The sequence below is a fragment of the Gorilla gorilla genome, chromosome 17, assembly GCF_029281585.2.
Source record: "Gorilla gorilla gorilla isolate KB3781 chromosome 17, NHGRI_mGorGor1-v2.1_pri, whole genome shotgun sequence".
Lineage (NCBI taxonomy): Eukaryota > Metazoa > Chordata > Mammalia > Primates > Hominidae > Gorilla > Gorilla gorilla.
In genome coordinates this window covers 73269590-73279960 of record NC_073241.2, presented here as the reverse complement: position 1 = coordinate 73279960, position 10371 = coordinate 73269590, and positions in this window count along the sequence as shown.

Sequence of the window (10371 nt, the reverse complement as noted above, 5' to 3'; positions counted from 1 at the left end):
TTCACCATGTTGGCCAGGCCGGTTTCAAACTCCTGATCTCAGGTGATCCACCCAACTTGACCTCCCAAAATGCTGGGATTACAGGCAGGAGCCACCATGCCCAGCCCTATAAATAGTATACCTAGCAGATGGAAATTCAGTGCAAATCCATATTTAATATAAATGCAATCCAAGCAAGGACAAATCACCATCCAATCCATAATGGATGGTTTCTAATATAATTGTCCTGGCAGCAGATGGTTAGCTGGTCCCCATGGATATGGGCTAGTAGTGGTGTCTAGATTGATCTTGTTGGAGATCGATCATCTATGTTTTTGAACCCATAAATAATGTATCTCCTTATTACTTTGGCCGTTTTTTTTTTTTTATTTCAAGAGCCCAATGAACCAGCACAGGGATGGCTGAGAACAAAAGACTGAAAGAGTGATCTTGTCTAGCTGACTATTGAGAAATCAGTGAACATTTTTACAGTACAGAAATATTTTCAAATTATTGACCTCTTCCCAACATTTCAAATCTCTCACCCATGTCTCTTTAACGTTAGTCATATAATCTTATTCCTTCTAACTCTTTGAACATCTGACCATGTTCCAGCAGCCTGTTAGCCGAAGCTTGTGGACTGTTATACATCCATCATGTGGGCCACAACACCTTCCATGCACAGAGGAAATTTTGCCTATTTGATGGATTTCCTTTATCACTATCTTTCAGGGCCACATCCGAGTGTGACTATCATGATATAACTTTCTCTTCCAACTCTGCCAGCTTTTTGTGTTGAACAATTTATAAACTAGACTTGAATGTCTTCTTTTTCTTTAATCAACTGATTGTGGGGATGACTTGACAGAGAGTTGACAGGCAGCACAGCAAAAGAGCAGATGCACTGCAAGAATGATTACCTACTCATGCAGTTTACTTGTACATGTGCTTGAGTTCAGTTTTATATATACCACTTTCACCTAGTGATGTAGTACTATTAAGCAAACTCAAATTTATGGCTTATGGTTATTTGAACCATTAAGCAAGCAAGCCAGGATATTTGGTTGCTGTACTGCCAGCTCTTTCAATCCATGCCCAGGTCCGCACAGAGAGTTCCCCCATGACCAGTTAATTGAAGAAGGAGAAATTCAAGTATAGTTTATGAATTATTTTTACAGAATATGCTGGCAGTGCTGGAAGAGGCAGTTACATCATCATAGTCACACTCAGATATGGGCCTATGTATATATAAGGTTTTATATTACTCCATTAAATTTTACTGATAAATTTGACAGTAATAGGAGGAATTTCATAGTATTTTATGGGTTTCATACATACTCTTTCTCACCTGCATTGATACTACCAGCAAATCAATTTTTCTGTAATAGTTAAGATTAATTACCCTGACAAACAGAGTTGCCATTTGGGGGAGTCTGCAGGACACAGCTATTTTCACAGTAGCATTAAGACATTCGCCATGAACTCAGCATTCAAAAGTTGAAAAGCCTAACTCTCAATGTGATGGCATTAGGAGGTTGGGCTTTTGGGAGGTAATTAGGACATGACGGTAGAGCCCTTATAAATGGGATTAGTACCATTATAAAAAGACATGAGATGAGAACATTATTTCTTTCTTTTTCTTCTCACTTCTATGTGAGGATATAATAAAACGGTCATCTGAAAACCAGGAAACTGACCCTCCCCAGACACTAGGGTAGCTGGCACTTTGGATTTAGGCTTCTCAGCCTCTAGAACTGAGAGAAATAAATTTCTGTTTTTGAGCCACTCAGTCAATAGTATTCCATTATAGCAGCCTAAACAGATTAATACAATGTTGTCTGTCTTTTCACCATGCTAAAATTTTTACTGATGGTGCAAAAGAGTGATGGATAAAAATTCTATATTTAACATGAATCAGACACTAGTACCAAACAATAGGTACTAGAAGTTTGTTAGTCCATTTTACATTGCTGTAATGGAATATCTGAGGATGGATAATTTATAAAGAAAATATGTTTATTTGGCTCATGGTGCTGCAGGTTGTACAAGAAACATGACACCAGCATCTGCTTGACATCTGGTGAGGCTTCAGGAAGCTTTTAGTCATGGTGGATGGTGAAGGGGAAGCAGGCATGTCACATGGCAAGAGAAGGAGCAAGAAAGATGCCATGTTCTCTTAAACAACCAGTTCTTATGTGAACTTATAAGAGCAAGAATTCACTCATTACCATGGGGAAGGCATTAAGCCAGTCTTGAGGGATCTGCCACCCTGACCCAAACACCTCCCACTAGGGCCACACCTCCAGCATTAGGCATTACATTTCCACATTAGATTTGGAGGGGACAAATATCCAAACTACATCAAGCAGTCATCATATCTTTCATTACCATAAATTTATTTTTTTAAAAGCCAATGTAACTTAAGAGACCATTTGAAAAAGTAGTAGAGTTATTTATTTTATTGTCTTAATGCTTTGGTACATGATATTTTAATACTTTGTATGACAAAATGGAAAGTATGTATACAGCATTTCTAAATACCAAAATCTAATTGTCTCAAAAAAACTTGTGCTATTGTTGGAGTGAGAACCTAAACTGGTTGCTTTTTTCATGAAATGTCATTTTTATTTGAATAAATGAGTGATACCATTTCACTGTTTTTCAAACTAAACTGTTTGGCAGATATTTTCTCAAAAATGAATAAAATAAACTTATTACTTCAAGGAAAACAACTGACAGTATTTATAAGCCATGATAAAATTCAAGCTTTCAATTGTAAATTAGAAATTTGAAAATTGTTATCTGCTTGCCAGCTCCCCAATATTGAAAGAGTATTCTAATAAGGTTGGTGTTGATATTAAGAAATATAATTGAGAGATTATATAAATGAAATGTACCAACATTTGGAAGACTTGCTAAGTCAGTAAGCCAATGGTTTCCAAATAAACTTTGTATAATTTTTCAAAACCAGGCATGGGTAAAAGATGCATGTAACATGCAAATTAGATGAATGGGTTTTAATGTAACGGAGCAAAATGCTCACTGATATGGTTTAAAATACCATATTATAAGCAACTCTTAAAGCTCAACTACTTGTTGAGTTTTGGTGTAGTATCATAGGAAAACCAGAATAACCTGAAAAGGCTACGAAATTTCTCCTCCCTTTTCTAACTACATAGCTGTGTTTGAAACTAGACTGTCTTTGTACATTTCCATTGAAACAATCTATTGCAACAGATTTAATGGAGATGTAAATATAAAAAATCTGTTTTCTACTAGTCAATTTATTAAACAGATTTCAAAAAATATTAAACAATTTTTCACTTACTAATTTTTTGAAAACATAGTGATTCTTTATAACAATATATCACTTGTTATGTAATTGTTTTATTATATTTTTTTAGACAGATTACTGGTTTCTAAAATTTTTTAATTAATTTCCTATATAATAAATACCAAAAAAACAATCCACACAAACAAAATCTCTTTGGAGTGTTCAATTATTTTTAAGTGTGTAAATGGCTCCTAAGAACTTTAGAACAATTTGGGATTGCCTTCTTTAAAGAATAGTGGTTATTTGCTGATAATAACATATTTATGCTCCAAATATCTAGAAGCCTACACTGCAGTTTTCTTATCAGAATTTTTTCATACCTGCTTACAGCATCCTGATCTGCAGGAACATCATAAGTGCCAAATAGCTCAGCTGTTTGTACTGCATTCTGGACCAAGTAAAGAAAAAGACTTATTTTTCCTATATCTTACTCAAAGGTGCCAATTTGGGGCCTTTGCAATAAATTGCTAGAGGCAAAACAATCAAATATATCATATGTGGCACCTAAAATTATAAGACCCCTACCAAAACAACAGGCTCTACCTTAGTAGTAGTCATTTCAGGGTGTTCCAATTTTTCTTCGCCTCTAAAGGGAATCCCAGCAGGGAATCCCAACAGGCCAGAGATGAATGATTTCTAAAAGTAGGTAACAAATGCAAGTTTCCAAGACATGAGATTTCTTGCTACTTTCCTCTTACTAGGTCTTATTGGCATGAGAAAATCAGTGTGGTAAACCAATGTGTCCTGAGGGATATGAGAGAATCAAATTTCCTGCAGACTAATTATAGCACAGAGTTGATATAACTCTAATGTGAGAGAATAAAGTTGTGCTCTTGCCAAAGTCAGGTGAAAGAAACCTGTTAAACTTTGCCTATTAGTATAGAGGAAAATACACTCAAAATATTGATAGCTACATATCAAATGTTAGTGATTATGCTGGTTTTCTCTAGTAAGGAGACTGCAATTGATGTCACTCACTGATTAAATGTATAATAACCATGGTCATTCATCAAGGCATGTTTATTTTTGCATAGTCCATATTTGGTTATTTGAAAGGATATGTGATAGGTATAACCACCCCACATATTTTAAGCAACTGATGATGGAACTAATCTCTGAGAGGGTCCCATGAGTGAAATATTGCATTTGTTTTATTATTCTCAAAGAATGGGTAGGTCCTGGGTCTTCACTTTCTAAAGCTTTCACTTCATGGGTCAAAGAATCAATAAAGGAATTCTCAACTTTCTGAGTATATCTACTCTAACTATACTTGTAAGAACGGGGAAAGAACCACATGACGGTTTCACTTTGAAGTGAGCTTGAGTCAAAGTGCCATTTACCACCTAACCCCATAAGCTTTCACTCTGAGCTGTGGACCATTAGGGTTTTTATTTCAGTCCCCAGAGTTTATTAGTAGCTCAGATTCATGATTCAATTATTCTAAAAAATTATAGAGATTTTTCTTTCCCCAGTACACAGCCATCTTCTTAAACCTGTAACAGCCATCATGTAAATACCAATTACTTTAGAGAGGAAGACAATTTCAGCCCATCCTTGTGAAATTATGTCAAGGATATTTCTCAAGCCTCTATAGCATCTTTTTTTTTTTCAAGATAAACTAGTCTTTACTGTTTCAGACATAGATATTGATAGCGGGGAATTGGTTGAAGACCTGGGACTCAAATCAGATTAAGTAGGATTTTATTCCTAGGGACCTCATGATCAATAAGAGACCATCAAAGTTCTCTGTATGTCCAAACATTCTGATTTCCATCCCTCTCTTACTTCTGGTAGCTAAGTGTTGCTGCCGTCTATGTTCCAGATATTCTACCATCTCCCCTACAATTGTCTTGCAGAAAAAATATAAAGCACTTTTCAAGGATACTAGGACTCCCATCAGCAGTTCACTTCTCATTAGTTTGTGGATGGAATTCTTCTAGATGCTCTCAAAGGATGGAGACATGGGGTGGGAAGCTGATCACCTGCAGTAAATCCCTCCCAGTCTCTCCATATTACCAAATATTAGGACTCTTTCTTTTCATTATATCAAGGGATTTCTGGTTTTTCCACTTTATTCAGTGAAGGCATGTTTTTTTACCTTGGTTTTAGTTAACCATTGGTCCAAACAATTATAACTATTTCTACCTTTTAAATCTCACTTACAGAATCCAAAATAGTAATTTAGTCAAGTCAATGAATGCAATGTAATATAAAATTGTTTCTCTCCACTTTTATCTAGCCCTCTCCTACACATATTTCTTATTTTTTGCCAATGTTATTATTATAAATTAAAAATCTTATAATAGTTTTATTGTATGTCTTTATTTTCCATATTTAACATTTAATTAGCCCCTGAGTCCTACTGCAACCTCAGTGTGATTATCTATATGGAGGTAACTAAGGATGATGGAATATAAGGACTATGGTGAAGTGGCTCAAGAGAGATTGTTTCCGTTCCTTCAAGCAAGGATTGACTATGCTCCTCAGATAAATGAAAAGTTGCTTCTAACAAAGGATATCGGTTTTGGTGTTTGGGTACTTGTAATTGTACAAATCCTTCCACATTTTCCAATTCAAATTCTACAGGTCTCAATCTGAGCCAAGATTGCAACTTTCATCAGTAAGGCTGGTGAACACAAGTTAGACTTGAATGCAACAATACACAGGTTTAGTCTAAGTCTAGTTTTTGGATATGTCAATGCTGAGGCTACAAAATGTATTATTATCTTCAATAAAGCATATATTGATGATATTGAGAATTCAAAACCCCCAGCTTGTCTTTTTGCATGTTAATCTCTCCAGTGCAATTAGACTTAGCTACTTTCCCCATTCTCTGTGAACATCATACAGTGATATATCCCATTACCATCACACCTCCATTACCACCCTTGTCTTCCAAAGCTGTTCTTCAATAGGTACTTTATGCCACAAGGGATAATTTAAGTACCTGTTTTATGACTACATACCACAAGTATTCTTTTTTAAAATAATAATTTAATTTTCAGTGCTTTCAATTCTTATAAATAATCCCAGAAGCCCAATCTGAAGTTTTGACTAGTTGTTTGCCTGTTTACCTGAAGCTACATTTGAGTTAATAATATACAAATTGGCTGGGTGCAGTGGCTCACCCTTGTAATCCCAGCACTTTGGAAGGCTGAGACTGGTGGATCACCTGAGGTCAGGAGTTCGAGACCAGCCTGGACAACATAGTGAAACCCCATCTCTACTAAAAATACAAAAATTAGCCAGGGCTGGTGGTGGGCACCTGTAATCAGCTACTTGGGATGCTGAGGCAGGAGAATTGCTTGAACCCTGGTAGGCAGAGGTTGCAGTGAGCAAAGACTGCACCACTGAATTCCAGCCTGGGTAACAGAGCCAGACTCCGTCTAAAATTTAAAAAAAAAAAAAGTTAATATTAGTTTAATGTTAAAAAATGTAGTTAACATAAAATACTATAACTATTTTACGTGGAAATGAATTAATAAAGAGAATGAGGTATTTACAAATTACTCTGAATAATGGAGAAGTGAAAACTGTAGATTGGGCATCCAAAATAAGTTACAGAAAACAGTAATATTGACTTGCCAGTGGAGCTGCTACATCTTCCATAATCAGAAAGACTGAGTGGCAGACTTGGATTATTGGCTTCAAGATCACGTCATATTGGCTGGGATCAGGAAGCTGCCACCTACAACTGTTGCCTCTAGAATTATATTATATCTGCTATATCATCACTTGCAGACAATATATGCCCTACTTTCTGCCTTTTGATATGTGTAAAGCTAGTGATAGAACACTAAAAGTTATATTGTTGCTATTATAGAGAAACCCAATACCTCCATGGATATGCTTGACATCAGAAAAATCATAACAAGCATTCCTGTGAACTTCACCATACTTCTGCCTTCCAAAACTAAGCAAGTGCATCTGATTAGTTGAATTCAAATCATATATAGAACCTAAGTCACAAAGGAGCCTGGGAAATTAGTTTATAGACTTAATAATTTCTGAATTTTCAATGGCACAGCTAGGATGATGATAGAATAAATGTTCTGTACCAATTCATTATAGTCACCATTTCCCTTTATTAAATGAATAATCATGATAAAGCAATAATTAAAAGAATTCCCACTTGCGAGCCCTTTCTAGGTTTGTCTTTTCCTTCAGAAAAGGGATCAGACTATTCATTAGGTTGAAATGAGCAGCCTACCCACTCAAACAGCCCACACTCTCAAACTGAAGAGATAAGCAACAATAAAAATACATTTATACACACTACTGATACTGGTCAGATGTAGACATAACTCAAAAAACTACACTCATACTTCTCAATCCAGGCCATTTTTGACTGAAATATTAACTTAATTAAACAAAAGAAGGCATAATTCTTCTGAATTGTAGTTACCATAGTCGCACCCTGTATATCAATATATATATCTTACTACTGTTTCTGTAATCCAGTGAGGCCAATATCAGTATTAAATTCTAAATTTTTTATCAATTCATAGAAGTAATAAATCATTAAGAGTTGTAGGTAAGTTAAAAGTATAAGCTAAAATATGTCTAAGAATATTCTAGAGAGAAAATACAAGCACATATAATGTTTATTCTCACGTTCAATTTCACTTCAGGGAACCTCTGTGCAAATCCCTTTGAAGTGCTGAGTTAACGGAAGAAACAGTGCTTGTTAGAAGCCTGAAGTTGGCTAAATTTAGATATGTAAATGTCTCCACAGGGCTTGCTTACACTCCATAGGCAGTCTGTACAATCTCTGTTTTTTTTTCCCCCTCCTTCTTACTCCATCCCTAATTAAAAGAGCTGTTCAGTTACAGGGTCAAATTTCTCATGCTGACCTAGCTTTGCTGCAGCTTTGAGAGGAGTAGAAACCTGTACACCACAGAGCAGTGGCAATTAGTTCTCCTGTAATTAAGGAGTGAAGGGTACTAGCAAATGGAGGTGTGCCCCTTCCAGCCTGCTGAGTGGGAAAATGCAAGTTGGATTAAGGAGAATTTTCTAAGTACTGTTTCCCCTAGAAATGGGTTCATCATTTCTCGTAGAAATGGCTTACAGTCCTGGGAGGAATCTCAAATAAAATTACTGTAATTCTGAGTTAGATTGGAAAGTGAAGACACTCACACAAACTCACTCAAGAAGAGAGGCCCTTGGAATTCATTGGTGCCACTTATAATGAGATAAAAAGATCCCTTAGCCACCCACTGCAGAACTCTAACATGTTGTCATGTTTATTTTAGAATCAAAGCTTGTTGGATATAATCTGAATATAGAAATGTAAATAAAATTACTGTTTTTAGTATTATTTTGAATTTTCAGGTGTTTAAATACAAATAATTTTTTTCTGTAGGCAGGAGAGAACCAGTAAGTTCACTTAAACAATGGGAACTTTACTTCCATAATAAATATCAAAAAAGTCAAAAATACAATCATAAAACTATCAAGAACCCAAGTAGTTTTAAAGGCTACTTAATAATTTAATGTCTTTCTCATTGCATCTTTATTTTTTTTCTATGTTCAAATCCCTTCTCTCTTCTGCCCAGTTACTTCCCTATTTTCATTCTGTGACAACTTTGGTCTTCATAGGGCTCTCAGCTTACCCCAATTCCAATTCTAACTCATAGCACTGATTCACTGCCTTCAACCCTCAACCAATTGTTTCCTTCACTCCCATATTCCTAAGAGAGAAAATGTCAGAATTAGGTAATTTGAAGGTCAGCACATGCTAATTTTGTCTAACTGGTCTGATCCATTTTTATATTAGCACTATTTCATGTATTTATTTTAGAGCTCTAATCTGCACTTATCTTGTTGGTAGACTATACATTTCTCAGCTCACAAAAAAGGTTACATACATTGTTTTCCTAATATAAGTTTTATTCCACTGGGAGGTACACCTAGCTGTTACCTACATTAATCTATTTTGGTTGTGGGGAAACATTTGGGTCTGGACAACTAGACATGGCTTCAGGCCAATTGCTTGAACGTCTGTACTGGTCAGCTGTACAAGAGTGGCTTATAGTGATAAGAAGCATTTATTTCTTGCACATATGTGATGTGCTGACTGAGGTTCAGTGAATTCGGTAATGCTGGTTTAGCTTCAGACTACACAAAAGCTCCATGATCCATGAACTAGCAGTTACCTAAGGAATGTTTTTCTCATAGCACAAGGAAGGAGTGGAAGAGACCATCATCAACCTGGAATTACATTGTCAAACATCTGTTTGAGTCACTTGCTGAAGCCAAGCTCAAGTTCAACATACTCTAACCTCCATGGGACCATAGGATTGTAGATATTTAGTAGTATTATAGAAGAGGAAAAAAAAAAAAAACACTGGGATCAATAATCCAATTAAAAATAAAAGCTCCACAACCATGCCTACTTTATTTCTCCCTAAAATGCATAGACCCTGAAATTCAAGATTTGCTGCTATACAGAACCACATCAAGGAAGATGTAACCTGTAGTTTGCATCAGCCCCCATAAGTTAAAGGGCCCAGTCAGACAAAACTGTCTAAACTTCAGATGTCAATTCCAAGTCCCAGGCCACCTGTACTTCCCACTGACTGGCTATAAATCAGGGGTTCCCATAACCTTCTCAAGTTTTTTCAAAAAACACCTCATGGATCTCAGGAAGTCACTTTACTTATGTTTACCAGTTTATCACAAAGAACATAAATGAACAATCCGATGAAGTGGTACATAGGGTGAGGTCCAAATGTATCCCAAGTGCAGGAATGCCTATCTTTGTGGAAGTGAGGTGCAACACACACTAGCATGTGGATGTGTTCATCAATGTGGAAACTCTAAGCCCAGTAGTTTAGGGTGTTTTATGACATAAGTACAATTGATTAAATCATTGGCCACTGGTGATTAACTCAATTTCCAATCTCTTTCCTCTCCTCAGAGCTTGGGAGGATGTGGCTAAAAGTCACAACATTCTCATCATGGTTTGTCTGGAGACCAGTCCCCATTGTGAAGCCATCTAGAAAGTTCTCAGCCAATAGTCATCTCATTAGTATAACAAAGACACTCATTACTGAGGA